Raw genomic sequence first — 18399 nt, 5'->3', positions numbered from 1 at the left:
AATTCCACAAAGCTTAGCTAAATCCGTGTTGTCTGGTAAATAATAGCAGCATGTCCCCCTGTTCAAAGAAAATGATGAGAGGTTTATTAATGTAGCATCAGATGAATTTGTTTTATATAATTATGCATTGAATTTAAAAAGAGATGTCATGCAAGCAATCTTTAGAGTCATAATAGACAATCTGTAAGAAAGAACAAAGGAAAATAATTTTAATAAAACATTATGCCCTGAGCAAGAAATATGCTTCATGTATCATATACAAGAAAAGATAGTTATTTGATGTAAAATGGAATTGTGACCTTGCTGCAGAAACGTTCATTACCTAACGCTGCAACAAGCAAATTAATGGATTTTGAAATGGTGCAAATAATAGTAATAATAATCATTTTGGTTCCTGGCATTTGCTTGCTGACAGCCAGATTTAGCAGCAAGTGTTTTGTATTATTATTTATAAAAAGGGATTGCAAATAGAATTCCACATAACCTTAAAGACATTACAGAAGCATGTGTCTAGTGCAAGGGTATTACACATGAGTAATCAAGATTTTGTAAGTGCTTATAAGCCAAGCAGTGGAAGCCCAGAAACAAAACACTGGCTACCAGAAGAGTATATGCTTTATGCAAGGACACGTACGTACACGGTACTACCAAGTATGCATCATTCTGGCATTTGAATCCCTACGCAGCAAGGTTATGATTATGGTTACTATGGAAATTACTCATGCAGTTTCATATGCATTTTGCACATGATAAACGGTTGTGTGGTAATTAGTCTGTTGATACTGTTTAAGGGAACTGTAGCACTCCTGGGAGGCGTTGAATTGTCAGGTTTGGACATCACCCTCTCTGCAGAAAGTGTCTCCCTTGCTAAGCAGTGAGAGTTGCCTGAATTCTGTCCTCCAGTAGGTCCCAGTTCAGTTCTTGGCCCTTCCCGGCTGGACTGGAGCTGCCCAGAGCCCTGCCCCAGCACGCCGCTCTCCAACATGGCACCACCTCAAAATGCCAGCAGCAAATTTACTCTTTAGCAGCTGATGGAGAAAGTTCACCCTTCCCACCCCCTCAGCCAGCCTGTCTGCAGAGCAGCAGGAACAGGCTACAAGAATGATGTATGTGTTATTTGGGGTGAAAATTTACTGCAAGAGTGACCGCTGCTCCCGGTGGGGTTGGACAGATAGGGAAAAGCTGATGGTTTCGCAGTGATAGAGAGAGCACTGAAGTGCTCTGCCCCAGCTGAAGGATGTGCTGCCAAAAATTAAGAAAGGGAGCAGGAAACACTGTACAGGGGTTTTACCTCATTAAACCTGCACAAAATCTAAATCAGGCCTTAGAAGCAGCTTGCAACGGAGCAAGTATTCTGCGTGGAGCTGGCAGGATTGCCTTTGTTTTTCAATAAAGATCACAAATAGGTTTCTAAAACACCTCAGTGTGTTTAAAATGGTAAAGTTATTAGGCAAGTAGGTACAATAAAAGAAACATCTCTGCAAATGGAATACCCCCAGGCATATATGCCTTCAAAATGCCATTGGAATTTTAAACCCTGATAATTGCTTTGTAATGTAAGCAATTGCATTATGAGCTTGAACACCGCAGCCAATGCATCACCACAGACGTACCTTCAGCTCTGGCTTCAGTCATTTCCCTCAGCAAAGTACCCTCTGATTGCAATAGGCTTAAATGTAACTCGTGGCACAACTGATTGCATATGCTAAAGTGAGTTTGTTTAATGGACAAACCTGGCTTCTCTGTAGTTGTCTGTGCAAGACTGGCAGAGGGAGAAAGCCCCGTGCTGTGGGGCAGCGCTGGACATTGGCTCTAACGCCGCCAGCCAGGAGCCTGTCCATGTGGGAGGGGAGCTCCAGCAGCTTTCCCCAAAAGGGAGGGCACCGAATGGCTTTCGATGTCTAAAGCTGTGATTTATTGGAAAGCCACTAGAACAAGGCAACTTTTCTAACAGAGAAAGTTTCCCTCCTCTAAGTGAAACAAATTAAAATGGAGAGGGCTGAAGACAAACCTGACTGCACCCTTGAAGGCTGTCGTTTCTTTCAGGCTTGCTCTGAATTTAGCAGCTTCAGAGGCTGCATCTAAAATGTATTCAATTTTCCCTGGGTCCCAGACATTTCTCCTTACCCATCACCACACAGGCTGATGTCCAGCAGCTCGCAGGGGAGCCCAGCTGCCCCACACTCAGCCTCCTTGCCCCAGGGGCAGCAGCCAGGGCAGAGCCAACAAGCCACCTTCCTCCCTGCCACCTCTTCTACGGGCTAACGCACACAGTAAATCATCAGCAAACAGAAAAAAGAACCCATTGTATCACAGAGGGACTAAAATTAGCGGTGAAATTGCCTGGAGGTACAGGAGCAGTTGAATTTGGTACATGGTGACCAGCAGCTCCCCAAAGCCAGAGCAGGAGCTGCACGTGGCTAGGCTTGTACGAGTGGTGGCCAAAGCGCTACAGGTGACCCACCTATAGCTGGTGGGTCCTCTGACAAGTTTGCTGCTTATACTTTCCATAGAATTCAGGCTGATAATATTCATGGTGGATGCCTGCCGCAGGCTGAGTTTTTTTGGGGGGAAAGCTTCACAAAACCGTTTAACAGTTTCCAAGCACTGGGCTGGAGAGGAAACACTGTTTTGTCCATGTTAAAGGCTCTGAAGAATTTAATTGAAAAATTTTAGCATCACTGTACTTAGGAGAAGGAGCTGGGAATTTGGCAGGAGGGTTTTTATGTCAAAAGTGTGCCTTTTGCTATTTTGGGGGGGGGGAGGGGGGGGGGAGCTGAACTGACCAAATTGTGAACCTATTAAGGTTTGCAAACACTCAGTAAAGACCTGCTCAAACAAGCACAGCTGCCAAATTCTGCAGCCAGGCTTGCTCCTGGATGTCTTTCTTCCCACCAGACCCCAGGAGGGAACACTGCCCTTCCCAAGCCCTTGGGTTTCAGGGGAGAAGGCAGCAGCTCCTTCTCCCCATGTCCTTCCAGCAGAGCCGTCCTCAGGTGTCCCATGGCCCTGAGCCTCTTGCTGGGTGCTCGGGGCCAGGTCCCTCCCACCAGCACCAGGGAGGGTCTAGCCCCTGCTGCAAGACCTGTGCTGGAGCTGCCTGGTGCCCTCCCACAGACCCCAGCGTGATGTGGGATCATCCACACTCGGGATCCAAGTCTATTTTTCCTGCACCCATCCCCGTCCCCCAGACCTTTCAGCAGTGCTACAGTTGCAGTCATTATCACTCCTGAGAATGCTGCAATTTTCTGTACTTTCAGTTCCTCAATTACATTGATTATCACATTAAACATTCCTTGTGCTAGAGTAACAGACTAAAAGTAATAAGCTTGTATCTTCCTAATACAAATGAAACCCATTTGTACTACTGAGAGTGTAGCGGGCTCATTGTTTCGCAGTAATGAAGCTTTCATCTCAAGTGATCCAATTCATAAAAAATACTCACCAAGGCGTTGCACTTTTTTTTTTTTTTAAAAAAACACCACTGACATTTCTTTCAGTTAAAATCTGGTTCAGGATTAGGCCAGCAATTGAAATAAAATGGAAAAGCCACAGAAAAGCAAAAAAAACCTCCCACCTCTGATGGCAGGGCACACCCTTGCCACCCTCAGGCAGGTAGCCCCATGCCCACCTCAGGCTGTGGGAACCCAGATCCACACACCTTCCCCTGCTATAAATAGCTACAACCACCTTTGCTTCGTTTCCCAAAATAGCAACACATTACAAAGGAGATAGGAACAACAAAACATTGTACATAAGCTCTTTTGTTTTTTTATAAATATGAATTTGTAACCCAAACCACCCAAGGTAGGCAGTAACACAGCTGAGGAGATGCTGTCTGCAGGCACCTGCAGGTGAACCAACTGAAGGCTGCAGGCACCAGGTGGGGGGCAAGGAATAAGCAGATTTTGATGCTTTTCCACTTCTCCCCATGCCAAGCTCCAAGTCACAACAGTGTGATAAAAACGTATAACAAAAATTGAGATCTGCCCCTCTGGCTCCTCCAGAGCTTCAGCAAGGGTAAACAGTCCGTCTTCAGGTCTGCCCACCACCTCCACAGGGCAGGACAGGCTCCAAGGGAGCATCCCCTGCTCCAGGAGAGTCATGCGGTGGGACATGGCACCCAGGCTCTGCCCTGATGCTGTGCTTGGGGGAGATGCAGCTCCCGCTACCCCTGGGCAAAACAAAAATGAGCCTGCTTTTCACAGCCTGGTGGATTCAGCAGAATGGCACCAGGTATTAGAGACCCCAACACCCAGCACCAGTGCTGTTGGACCTGACCTCCCTCCATCAAGGGAGCCTGGAGACAAAGCTAGCCAGGATATGCCCCGCAGACATCCCTCCCATCAGGGGCTCTGTCTGCTTCTCCGCTTCCCTCCCACTGAGAGGCACAGGCGCAGAGATCTGATATCAGCAAAGGCTTTGCTCTTTCTTTCAAGCTTCAGAAAGAAAACTAAAAGGCAGGAAAGAGGCAGAGGAGAGGCTTCCCCTTGTATTTCCCTTTGGGCCTGAAACAGCAGCACCTGGCCACGCAGCAAGCCAGGGCTGCAGCAGGAGCTTGCCTGCCCTCCTGCAACTCAGCATCCACAGTGGCAACAGGAGAGTGGGACAGGGGAATGATGAGCATCTCCCTCCCCCTTTCCCCCTGATTGAGAGGGGGGAGAGTCAGGCCTCGCTTTTCACAACTTTGATTATCTAAAAACCCATCCCTTATCCAAAATAAGGTCATGTTCCTGACATGGGTTAATTGTATCAAAAATGAGTCTGATTATCTTAACCCTCATTTATCAGAGCCAGTTCATCATTGCCCATATTACTTGGTAAATGGACGTTTGAGCACTTCAGGCTTTGCTGGTAGGGGCAGTGTGTTTACCCAGGCTTTTGCCTGCAAAGATTTAAACACCCTGAAACCACAGGTCTGAATCTGAGTAGGGCTGGATCAGGCCTCCCCAAGCAGAGTACATGATCCTGGGTCTCTCCTGCCCAGACATTAGAGATGCCACAACACTTTGTGGGAACACAGATTTTTATCCCAAATCGCTGACAGCCACAGTACTTGATAGCCTTACTGCTAGAGTTACCTGCAGGAGCCTTCCTCTGGCTGCCATGCACTTCCCCAGGGGTGGCACAGCTTCAACAGGGAGAGCTAAAAAGCCTCTTGCAGAGATACAAAACACCTCATAGACCTGGGGTTTTGTTACTGTTTTTTGTATTAATTCAGAGGAATTAGTGCCACTGGACAGAAAGGGCATAAGGCCAGTGAGAAAATACAGAGAGAAAGATGGCATATGCAGTGTGAAAACTTGTTCCTAGCCCCGTACCGTTGCCTCATCCCTCTGTGACCCCAGGCAGCTCTCACCACAGAGCTTCCCGGCCTTGGGCATTCATGGGTCAAACTCTTCACTTACAATGACTTTTTTAACACAATTACCAGCTATTTCAAACACAAAGTGTTCTTAGCCTCACCTTGGATCAACTTTTCCAGCAATGCTGGTTCCCAGAAAAAAAAAAAAAAAACACCCATGAATCTTCAGCAAGCACCTTCCCTCCAACTCAAGCAGCCGCCAGAGCACAGGCAGTGTTTTGCTGCACGCCAAGGGGGGGGTCAGGCAGCAGGAGCTCATTACCAGAACAGGAGGGCTATGAGGCAGCATCAAACATGCTGGGCACACCTCCTGCAGAAAGTCACCCTCTCTGTGAATCTTTGTAATTGGTGATCAGTCCCACACCAGGCCAGAAATCTGGCTTATTAAAGCATGAACTGCTGAGCCCCTCATTAGATGCCAACAACATCATCTCCTATGGGATTATTTACCCTGCAGATGGGGTTACCGGCCCCAGAGCAGCAAAAAGGATTTCCAGCAGAGATGGGGCAGCTGGGGCACATTTCCCACCCATGGGGTGATACCACGCTGTTTCACAGAGCAGCTACTTCCTACACACATCAGAAAATATCCAATATAGCTGCATGCACACAAGGCATATGTCCCTGTATAAGGTATCTATATGGTATAGCTCCTCTTTCTGCTTTCACTGTATTTTATCTTTAAATTGGGAGAGCTTTTTTGTAACAAATCATCAGGGAGGAAGAGCTAGTTACCAAGGAGATTCTCTGATGAATCGGAGACTGACTGGTATAAGATCTAGACAGGCTGTAGCTTCTTTATTCATGAGACCTTACATTTTAAACAGGGAAAAAAAAAGATCCTATCACAACCAACTGTGGACTGCACTAGCAAAAGCAGCTTTTATTTTTGCCATAGGACCAAATAGCAAGCACACAGCATGGGAAATCAGTGAGCAGCCCGAGATGAACGGGAACATCTCTCCAGCACGCTCTTGACTCAGAAAAGCAAATACCACCCGAGGACAGAGTGGTCTGATGGAGGTGACTGAAGGAAAGGCTGGGAAGCCCCTGATTTCACAGCAGCACGAGCAAGGATACACAGGGTCAAGCAAGCACTGGAGAAAGAGCTGCACGCCTGCTTCTGCACAGCCCTGGCATTTCAGAAAGTAAAGGTTGCACGGCCAGGTGCTGCCTATCCGTGTGCCGGCCACAGGCACAGCACAATGGTGGGACTGCCCCAACCCTGAGCCCGCTTTCCTGCCTGACTCCTGCAGTTTTCTTCCGAAGAGCAGGTGAGAGGGATGAATTTTGCCAAGTGATAGTGAAGGCACTGACCCCACACTGAGCATCCTGCCCTCACGGGGATGGCCACCATGCCCCAGAGGAGCCCAGGCAGCCGGGGATGTGCAGGCAGAACAGATGGGAAGAGGAGTTTTTATAAAGGTGGCGATAACAAGGAGCATCATGAAATAAAGTTGGGAGAGAGAAAGCTCAGCTTTGCGGGGCTGACTTTATTCAGAGGGTCTTCACACCCACTTCCTTCTGGTGACTTGTTTCTGAATAATTACTGAACACTGGTGCTTCATCTCTATTTAAAAACACAAAGTAATTAAAACTGCCTGGGAACTGTGAGAGCAGTGAGAAATATTTGGAGACATCAAGAGACAAGATATACGGAAACCTCCTGCTTGTATCTAAGCTGTTTTCCCAAAGGTGGAGACTACAGAAGTATGTAGATGAGAGTGAAAAATCTTCCTGTCAGATCCCATTGAAATCTCTATTTTGGGCACTGCTGCTCCGCTGCTGCTAAGGTAAACCTGATCCTTACCGGGGGAAGCTGCAGGATGCGCCGAGGTGTTCGGGACAGGGACGGTGCCAAGAGCTTAGAAAGGCTGCCGTGAAGTATCATGGAGTGATCATTAAAGTGTGTGTTAAAGCAAATTCAGGTTTTACTGCTAAGTGCACCCTGGAAAAGGATTTCCTAGAGCAGTTACATCTGACAAGAGCGTGGCACAAGCCAGGCTTTAACTGCAGATTTAAGTGAAGGACATTATATAGGCAGCTTCAAGTGCTGTTTTATGATATAAATTACACTTGCTCATCTGAGGAATGAATTAGGTGTTGGTAGCATTTGTGGGCTGGAGCTAGAGGCTTACAGTAGTATTTTAGTGATGCATATTGTAATGTTATTATGGGGGGACAACTTACTTGAATACCCTGTGAGCCTCTCGTTTGGAAGGCAAAATACTCCAGAATGCTGTGATAGAGACTGAAAACAGCATACAGGGTAGGGAAGGGGCACAAGAAACATTTGCTGACAGCAAGCTGCTTTCAGCACTGCAAAAAAAAAAAAATAGCGAGGAAATTCCAAGCCATGGCTCACAGCCAGTGGGTAACTTGCTGTCCGTCCCCCCTCCAACTTCACATACAGGGGCTTGCACAGTGTTTACTTGCTGCACTTCCCAACTGTGCCAGGCAAATTTAAGGTGTAGTAGCAGCAAATTAACACAGACTGCCAGCTTTCATGCACTTAATGGGCTACTGGGTCTCATATGACTTCATATTTATGATCTTTATCCACTTTAGGGTGAAGTTGAAGTCATGTTTGCATTTAAAACAGAGAAGGGCTGAGGAAGCAATAACTGCACACAAGCTTCCCACAGGCAGAGCACAAACTTCCAGGCACTCCCCAGCTTACAAACATTGTGCTATGCTACAATAGTGCCATTATTCCAGCCTTGGGCTGATTTGAGATATCCATATTCCACATAAAGCATTCAGAGTTTGTTTTTCCAAATGTGTACAAGCAGCAGCTGCTAGAACATGACCCATATGTTGCATGGTGTTTTTAATCCTAGAATAGCAAACAGGCAGGTTAAGGATTTACAAATGGAGAAACTGAGGCAGTAAGCACTTAAGTAATTTGGATAGAAACCTCCAGCTGAACAGAAAGAGTGTCCAGGTAGAAACTTAAGTCTTCACTTCCACTGCTTTGCAGTAACTATTAGTCTGGAGAGCCTTGGAAATTCATTGCTCGTGTGACTTTTGCTATGCAAAGCTGGTCTGAACACCAGGACTAACAGCAGCATAGCCTCTGTATCATGTGGTCCCTGCGCTGGAGGAGTATCTGCATTCTGCTTTTGCTTGTCAATCTTGACTGCAGTAAATAAGCAAGAGGTTGACAATGGACTAAACACTGGCTTTGGAGTTAGGTTTGTTGCCACTATCATTTGTCTGTGTAAGTACCTAGAATAAGGTCAAGGAAAGAGGTGGGGATTCATGAGGAACATGAACTGCCAGGTGGAGGGTGGCCTACACCAAGCCATGGTGCTTGACGGCACGTCTGGTCCCTTGGTACTAAACTGGTGTTGGAATGGGGAGAGATTTTGTTACAGATAAAGCTAAAATAGAAAGAAACTGATGTAGCTTGCTCCGGACCTCTGCATGCGTATATTCTTACATGGTGTTTCTGAGAAATCAGTTATTCTCGGCACATACAGCGTCTGTTCCTGAGCACAGAGTCCAGGCACTGGGGAAACTTATGAAACAGCCATACAGAATAGCTCTCAGTCGTAATCCACTCAGTCCCACTTGAAGAAATCCTGTCTTTCCCTAGGAGGGCTTTGTTGCCTTGCTAGAAATCCCCTTATTCACTGGCAGCCCCTTGGCAGGGCAGGTGAGGTGAGTTTTGCCTATCAGGGATACTCTGTGCTAGCTTCAGCAATTGAATTCTCTTCTCCCCACCCAAAAAAGTGCTTAGATGGATCCCACAGGCTCGTTCCCCTGTCCCCCCGATGTGGTGCCCCAGTATTGCCTTACCTCAGCCAGTCACCCCAAGGGACACCCCAGGAGTCCCAAGGCTGCAGTGGGTTGAGCAAGCCACGTTTGGGAGCAGGACTCAGGAGCAGCCTGGCCCCTCGCACGCCCTGGAAGGCAAAGCTCAGCACAGCAGGGAGGCACAGGATCCTTCCTGACAACCTTCTTCGAATGACCTAGATTGCGTCAACGGGCTCTGGAGGGAGCCCGCAGCCGGTGCTCTTCAGATGGGAGCACAGGATTTGCAACATGGGGCCCAAGAGAAACAAGGAGCACAGCAATGGGAAAGGAAAGCAGAAGGCCTCAGCACCCTTCCCACCTTCAAAGCTGGTAATCGTCTCTTATTTCCCTTTCTACTCCTTTCTTTTAAATGAGCCAGAGAAATCACCCCCTCTCTGTGCCACTTTGCATGCCAAGCGGCAGGGTGCTGGGGGGACCCCAATGCTGAGGACTGAACCTTGCCTTCCAGGCTACTATTCAAAAGCCCAGAGGCAACCTAGTGGACTGGAGTATTCCATGTGTTCAGAATGACCCAATATTTCTCTCCTTTAAATTTAAGGATCATTTGGTAGATAAGTGTACTGATAACGAGGTGCTGCATGTTGTGCTGGGAGAGGAACATCTTGGGTTTTGCATGCTTGTTCAGAGGCTACAAACACAGAAGTATTGATGCTTGTAATACCCCTCCAGGTGAAGGGCAGGCAGAGGCAGCAAAACCCAATCAGTGAAGGGGTTTGTGTGAACCCCCCTGAAGTAATGCATGGGTTGGACATGCCAGAAGTCCCCACTCCCATGAAAGTCTCCCCTTGGGACACTGCAGCTCTGCAGTGCCTCTTGGGCTGAGCAATACCTTTTAGGCTCGCATAATCTTTAAATGCAACAAGCATCTTCTCCTATGCAGGTGCAAGACACAAGCACCATTATTCCGGGCATATAAGCAACTTACAGCAACATTGCCTCTCTTTTAATGAAAGAGAGGCATCACAGCAGTAGCTACACTATGGGCCATTAATTTACTACCAGATGGCTTGACCCTGGACTTTAACATACATTTAACTAGAGGTCTACGGCAGAGTTATCACAGTACAACTGTAGAAATGCACTTTTACAGGAATAGTTGTAGTGCCAGCTGAACTCAGCGGCAAAACTCCCTCCGGCTCCCATGTGGCCAGGGACTCACTTCTATGTGCCCATGTACAGGTAAATGCTGCTGAGTGGAATATTCAATTGTTTAAAAAAGTATGAGGTGGTGTGATTTCAATAGGTGTTTCACCAGAAATGAAGCAAGATAGAAAGCATGGAGTTAGTCAGATAGTGACTTAATTGTCATTTAGGTAAAGCTTTTAATTCAGTACAGAACTGTGGAAATCTGCCCTCCTGATGCAGCCCCTCACTCTTGTAACCCTTGTGCTTCAGGCACACAACAATATTCTTTGCCAGGCTGGGTCCAAATCAAATTGACTTCACTTAGCACCATGCTCACCCTTCAGCACAGGCACATACGCCACTTAGTGCTCAGAAATATCATTTCCCAGCTGCACTGCCAGGGGTGTGCAGGAGGGATAACGAGCCAAATTTCTACACCATGTCAGTCAACGTAGCTCCAATTTGCTCAGCAGAGCCCTGCCCATTTCTAAAACAGATCAGCTGCACCCCTCAGTTGGTAAGCCGGTCTTGCTAACTGGTATGTGTCCAGCAGCAGTTTTATGCTCCTGCTAATATCAGTGGAGATTTTAAATTACCTTTAATTAGAGCTTTGAAAGATCCCACTGCTTCTCAGCAATTAGCTTCTGTACTGGGTTTATTTGAACAGTAGTCCTCCACACTAGAGATGTGGCAAGCTTGGAAAACTGTCCATTTTTTACTCTGCTTCTAACTCTTAACTCTACTGCTGATGTGTAAAAGGCTGGTGGGGATACAAAGTGTCTCACTCAAAGGAAGAAAGAATGAAAATCTAGAAATAGCTTAAGCCTATCCATGTCCTACCCACATGCTCACGCTTGGGTTTATTCTGCTTAAAACCAGTCTGTCTCCGCTAATACACAGTTAATTAGCTCTGAGTGAAGCTGCATGGTTTTGACAAGCACTGGAAGTTCCAGAGGCAGGGGAGCATGATGGAAAGCATCCTGCTGCTGCCGGCAGACCTGCCAGGTCTCAGCACCGCAGGCTGCCTCCCAGCTATTAGCAGGTCAGCATTAGGAGGCAAAGGTTGCTCCTGGATGGGATTCGCTGTCAGCACAAGGTTTTGGTGTGGAAGGAAAAGGCCTTTCCTTCCCCCTCACCCTGTCTCCATCCCTCTTCCCTCTCGCTCTGCACACGTCCATCCTTCAGTGTCCCTCAGCTCTGTCATCCTTATTAGATTTCCCCTGTCCCACCCAGGTCATGTTCTCCCTCCCTAGCTGTCCTCAGGCCAAGATGTTACATCTGACACTACAAACTGCCTTATCCCCCCCCTCCACATCCCTTTGCCCTCCATCTCACGGCCTCCAGGGCTCGGGCTCCTGCCCCTCTGCATTGCCCCCACACCAGCTCTGGAGCTGTAGTGACAACATGCTGATCTGAGGGATAGCGTGCTTTCAGCACCTCAAAACAAGCCTCCAGCCAAATTTTAATACCACTTGTCTGACTAGTACAGAAGTTGCACTAAAAATAATTACATTTCTCACTAGTTAATGATTAAAAAGGGTCTGTTTTATCTGTAAGATATGGCCTGATGTACATTACAAGATATTAACAGCCCCATAAGTGAAACAGCTTTTGGTCCTGTATCTGTTAAGTCATAAGTGTTCTCAGATGCCTGCAGATTAATCATTTTATATCTCCATAGGAATAGTCAAAGTTGTCCATCACTGTACAGTCTTAAAGCCACAGGACACCTCTGTTCCCACTTACAGCTCTGCCTTGTCTACAGGAGGCAAAAGCAGGGAAAGAAGGTGCTTACTTCCCTCCAAACACAAGTTGATGGAAAAGCTGAAAACAGAATCTGGAAATTTTGATTCCTTGTTTTCTGTTCCACTCAGTGGATAAAATAGTCCCTTGTTGTGTCAATACTTTACAGTGATTTTAAAACTGATATTTCTTTCAAAATGTTTTTTCTTCAAGTACACATTTCACTCCTGATCTTATGGTCTCAAATTGTACTCTTGCTATTTTTGGAATTGATTGCAACCTCCTGATCCATAAAAATAAGCAACACCAACAGCAAAACAAGAGCACAGGTGCTGCTAAAATGGCAATCACTCCTCAGGATCTGAGCCTGCAGTTACACAGCCTGAGACAGAAACCCACTGCCTCCTCCAGACAGCACAGGTGCCGATTTCCCTCCATTTGGGGATTAAATAGATGACCACATAGCAGTTAGCTGACCTGTCTGTATCCCTATCAAGTGCTGTAAGTGCTCAAGCAGCAGCACAGCTTCGCCTTAATTGCCTAAGCACACAGTTTGTTCAAACTCCACTCAGGCCCACACTCAAGGATTTAAAGTAGTCTTTAGTGTAGTCACTGCCTCAAGTGCATTAGTCTCCTTTGCATACACATAAGGTGCTTGAAAGCTTCAGCTCCCATCCTTACTCCTGGCAGTCCAAATCATGACTGTTTCATTTTATGCTGTTGAATCAAAAAGACCAGCAAGTGACTAATGTCAGAGAAAGCAAGGCAAAAAGTTTGAGCAGAAAAGCTCTACCAGAATCCACCATGAAGGATCAGGTGAGTTTAACCCATCCCCTTTTTATCCTTACAACCACACTCTCAACTCAGAAGCAGCAAATTCCATCAGGGCACCAGAAAGCCACAGCTGTTTTGGAGCACAGCTCCTAGGCAAGTGCCCAGCATCTGTAGGAGGGATCATCATGTCACATAAGCAAGCGGCCATTCCAGATTGGCCATTTTTGTAGGCACCTGATACAAGTACTCAGCCACAGTCATAAGTCAATCAAACCATCTGCAGCTTCCACAGGCAAACTCATCATGTGAGACAAATGCATCACTTATTTTCACCATGGTTAATGGCCATGAACCTGGAGGCTGAAATTTCAGTTCATGCCAAGGAATACAATGGTCAATAACAGATTTAGCCCACAAATAACTAGAGAAGTCCTGACCTGTGCAATGGACCAAGGATAGAAAGAAGAGTCATTTATTTCTCAATTGTTTGTAATCTCTCCAAAACTAGAAAAATTGGCTCCCTCACAGTTATATTTAATAAGTTATTCCTATAGTCTAGCCCAGAGCTCCTCCAGAGATATGTCATTAGATCTGCTGTCTGGTACTACAGACAACTGCTCCAATCCAATAACACTGATTAGAGCACATACACCTGTTCAACTACAGGAGGTGGCTTCAGAGTTTGAGCATCAAGCTGAGACCAACTAGACGCTCAGATTGAGCAGTTAACATCCTTAAAGCCCCTCTAGACAGTCCTGATGTACAGCACTTGCTGTAAGGACAGGTTGTTTATTTGGGAGAGGTAGGCAGGGGGAGAAGGGAAAGTAAGTCCCTCACCTCTTATTATAAGCATTAAAGACTGGGGCTTCCTGTTGTACGGCCATGGCCAAAGTACTCAAGAAACTGGCTGCAATCCAGCCCTCAAAAATGTTGTCAATGGCATGTTGTTAGGTGTTCTGAGGAAGAAGATATTACAGAAATATGGACTATAGTTCATTATTGCTGTCGGTTTTATGGGACAAGTGTCAGCATAACACAGCCAGGGCCTTGTGCTTCTGATACCAGCAGGAGCTAGCAGCCCTGGAAAAGCAGGTCAGGCAGCCTTGTGCTGGGCCCCAGGTGGGGACAAGATCACCATCAAGGGCTACCAGGGACAAGCCCCCCAATAGCTCAAACCTCTACCATTTTACAGCTTCTCCAAATTTGCCTTTTTTGGCTATGCCGCGCTCACCCTATGCCTCGATAATCAGGTTTGCATCCCCTCCCACCACCAAACAGGTTACCACCAGCACTTGTCCCCTTTGCAACATTAGAGCTAAAGCTCTATTTCCCATACCTTATTTTCCCAATTTTAGATGGCTCGGTGCCCACATGCCTCTTGGAGCTGCACCATCATATGTCCCCTAAGCTGCACCCCCAGCATTGCCTCTTGGTGGTCACAGGAGCACTCGGGCTCTGCCTCAACGCTACTAACCCACTCTCCCATCTGGTACAGGCTCTCTCTCCTTACAAGCAGCATGAATCAGCCTCCCTCAAGCAAGGTCTTATTACTAAGAGTGGAATTTTCTAAATATTGACTCATTTTAGCCTAAATAATATCATTCTGTTATTATTGCCCATAAAGCTGGCTCTGTTTTATCTTCTACAATACTTCAAAAGTGACATGGCTGCATCAAAAATAACTCGCACGTAATAGCAGCAGAACCAGGCTGTGTTTAGTATGGTCCATCAGCTAAACTAAAACCCTGAGACCCCCATCTGCTCTTGTCAAACAGTGATGGACATAAATCAATACACTTATTTCTGCACAGTTCTTTCATGACCACATGCCTATACAAGGAGGAAAGCACATACGTTCAGCCTTACTGAACTTCAACTTCGATTACAGTAAACACAAAATAGTAGAACCTTATGCAGTACAATATACATACTTTACCCCAGAAGGCTGCAATACAAGGAGTAAAGATATGTTAAGAAACAACGCAAAAATAAAAAGGAAATACTTCAGACTACTGCACACAATACCTTGGATGTACAAATAGTGCTTTTCCCCTTGCTTGCAAACATCCTTCCCCATTTGAAACAGCTCCCAATTCTTCAGTCCAACACCTACAAAAAGCTGTTTTCTTCAAAATGTCTCAGCAAGAAACTCCACAGAACTGTCCCCAACAAACCAAATGACTACTGTTGCTGGGTGAACTATTTGTTTGTTTTTAATCTAGCATTGACCATGAGCACCTGGAACCAGCAAACATCCAGCAGATCTTGGGATGATTGCTCTGTATTGCCATAGTTTCACTAACTTTAACAGATCCCTAATGACAATTAGTATCAGCTGAGGACTTAGGAGCTGCTTCTTTTATTTGTTTATGAATATTTGGGCCCAGTATTTGGGCCCCTCACTACAAGAAGGACGTTGAGGTGCTGGAGCGTGTCCAGAGAAGGGCAACGAGGCTGGTGAGGGGTCTGGAGAACAAGTCTTATGAGGAGCGGCTGAGGGAACTGGGGTTGTTTAGCCTGGAGAAAAGGAGGCTGAGGGGAGACCTCATCGCTCTCTACAACTACCTGAAAGGAGGTTGTAGCGAGGTGGGTGTCGGTCTCTTCTCCCAAGTAACTAGTGATAGGACAAGATGAAATGGCCTCAAGTTGCGCCAGGGGAGGTTTAGATTGGACATGAGGAAAAATTTCATTACTGAAAGAGTGGTGAAACATTGGAACAGGCTGCCCAGGGAAGTGGTGGAGTCCCCATCCCTGGAGGTATTTAAAAGATGAGTAGATGAGGCACTTAGGGACATGGTTTAGTGGGTGGTGGTGTTGGGTTGACAGTTGGACTCAATGATCTTAGAGGTCTCTTCCAACCTCAATGTTTCTATGATTCTATGAGCCCAGGCAGCGTTTGGAGATAACATAGTAGGAAAAAAAATATTATTTTTCCTATTAAGCCTGAAGTCAGGACAGTAGCAAAAGTTAGTTAACTTGCTTGCAAGCAAAAGGTTTTGCTTTGTGATACATTGATTTTTACCTCTGAAATGCAGGTAAGAGGTTTAGCATCTGTTTATTTAGCAACAACTTCAAGGGACAGTGAATGGGAGGTAGAAGATGTTTTGGATGTTTTTGTGTGGCTCATGTTGCTAAGGAAACTGCCTCCATGATGTCTGTGCGCTCATCACAGCTGGGTCACTTGGGCTTTGCTTCTCAGAGTAAGGGGTGAGTCGTGACTGGAGAGTAAACTGCACAAACTTGCTTAGGAATGCCTTTATTGCATAATTCTACTCACATGTGAAAATACAAATTATTAGATGTAGTTCATGATAAAAACCACTAGCAATAGGAGATCTATATTAATACTCTTGCTAGTGGTAGGATGCTGTGTATTAACAATTATATCTAACCCTTCAAATAGACACAGGAAAAAGAAAACCACTATTTTTCCCACACACTGTTACAGCTCCTGGCAATGTTAGGGTATAACATTAGGATACATCAAGCCAAAAATATCTTGATGATACCACACTCTGAATATCAGTGCTTTCTAGTTCCTCTCGTATGATACAACCAAAGCCTGAGTTACTAAACCACCTAGTCATTTCTGAAATTATCACCAGAAATAGATGTTTGTGTGAATTGTGCGTTGTACTAGTGGCAACAGTAGGCTTCAATTTGAAGATGTAGTGGTTGAAAAAGAAGAAAGGCATGGTTATTAACTTTTACCAAACCAGTTAGGTGTGCTTACATACAGAAAGTTGCTGGTATATGAATGTGATACCCATATGATAGTTACATATACTCTCCTCCTGTAAATTACGTGGTCCTTCTATACCCTTGTGCACCTTGTCTCTGAGAAGCCACAAAAGAAATAGCTCTTGTTTAATTTCTTTATGTTTGTTTCAGGTTTTTTATGTCTTGATTTTGTTCCTGCAGATAGTGATGGGTTTGATATAGGACCAGGTGTTTTTAGGCTATCATAAAGTGTGAATATTACAGAGGCCCATTACAAGACTTTCTTTATCACTGACAGACATTATATATTTGTACTTAAGGCTCCATCTGGACAATCATCCAAAAGCTTAGCTGAGCTTGCAGAGCCTCGTAGGTCTCCAGCATGGCCTGGAGCTCTTCTGATTGATCACAGGAAGATATGGTGACCAGGAGTCTGAAGTGGGCCCAATTCTGCTCCTTCTCGAAATTCAGGTCAAACCTTTGAGCTGGGCAGTGGCAGCTGGTATTTCTTATCCCAGCGTTTTTCTCTGGCAACCTCATGGGTCCCTTAGTTTGGGCAATACCTGTTCAGTGTTGCCCTGGAATAGATCTGGAATGGATCCCAGGGAGCTGGTAGCATTTCTGCTGAAACGAATGGTACATCAAGATGTACTGAACTGAAGAAGTGAGCATTCAATGACTTGTTTAACTCTGCATGCCTTCCTGTAATGTATTTCCACTACACTTTCAGACTTCAAGATTTTCCATCTGGCATTAATAGAATAAAGTATCTAGGGGTTAAGGGCTTAAGCAACGGGGTCATTTCTCATGTCTGCTACCACACAGCACCGAGAAAGCTGGAAATACCTTGTGCCTCTTTCCTCCCCTATTCCCACCGCAGGGGGGTTGTTTTGTTTTCCTATGCAGTAGAAGCTGGACTGCCTATTTCTCCAATTTGCTGTCAGGCAGTTTTGAAAGTGTCAGAAAAAGAAAAGTCCGAGGCACCACCGGCAGTCATCCAAGTGGAGGGAACTGCCGGTCGGCGCCTGGCGGAGCCCCCAGCCAGGGACACGGCACGTGGGCATTTTCGGTGCTGTGACCTCTGGCTCCAGCCTTCTGTTAGGGCATTTGGAGGACCCTCATGAGGATGCCAGGCGGGTTTTGTTTTGTAATTGTAAATCACTGTGAAAGCATGGGGAGGGCTGAGTTCCTGCCTTGGAGTTTGAAAGCAGGTGGGGTTTAGGCTGCCTGGTCCCATCTTGTTTGATTCCCAGTCTCGCTGCTTTGGTAAGCAATGCAGGCTGATCATTGCATGATGCCTGAAGCAGATGGCTGCTTTCTTTTAAAGCTTTCTTTTTACAGAAGTTTGCAAGTCCCAGGATAAGTATTTAACCCTTGAAGGCTTGCATTCAGCACGGGCACCCCATCAGACTGTCTGCAGGAGCATCACTGCTCATGCCAGTGCACCCACCCCGACAGGCCATTTTGGCTGGCTCACATAACTTTGAGTGACTTTAAACAGTCGTTCTGTGGACCACGCTTTCATGGGCTTTTTGATATATGTCTGACTGTTTCCTTCAGGCAGGCTGCCTTGCAGCAAGTCCTCATCATTCATCTTAAAGGAGACATGTCAGGACCTACATTACAGTCGGGCTTTTTAGCACCCTCTGAGCCCCAAGGCTGGGCAGTCACGCAGTGTCCTCTTCCCACCTCTGCTCACCTCTCTGCTCCACAGCCACCAGACAGGGAGGACACCGGAATGGTGGATCTCAACAAATGCAGCAGGTGACTTAAAGGCAAGGGTCCTCCATACCCCTATGGAGGATCTGCCAAGGATGTGTTGAATTTATCAACAATTTCTTTTCATACTTACC

The 18399-nt window shown here is 46.1% G+C and overlaps 1 protein-coding gene across 7 annotated transcripts in view; it reads left to right on the top strand.

Moving 5' to 3' along the window:
- The window catches only part of KCNMB2 (potassium calcium-activated channel subfamily M regulatory beta subunit 2), a 159200-nt gene that overhangs the window by 95833 nt on the left and 44968 nt on the right, over positions 1–18399 (top strand). Inside the window, exon 1 of one of the 7 annotated variants that reach the window (XM_076341345.1) lies at positions 7100–7158. The exons of the other annotated variants lie outside the window; for them this stretch is intronic. The gene's annotated coding sequence lies outside the window, so the exon portion shown is untranslated. Of the gene's footprint in view, positions 1–7099; positions 7159–18399 lie in introns of those variants that run through there. 7 annotated transcript variants of the gene reach the window in all.

This window comes from Aptenodytes patagonicus, chromosome 6, assembly GCF_965638725.1.
Source record: "Aptenodytes patagonicus chromosome 6, bAptPat1.pri.cur, whole genome shotgun sequence".
Classification (NCBI taxonomy): Eukaryota; Metazoa; Chordata; class Aves; order Sphenisciformes; family Spheniscidae; genus Aptenodytes; species Aptenodytes patagonicus.
This window is presented reverse-complemented; position numbering and strand designations above follow the sequence as displayed.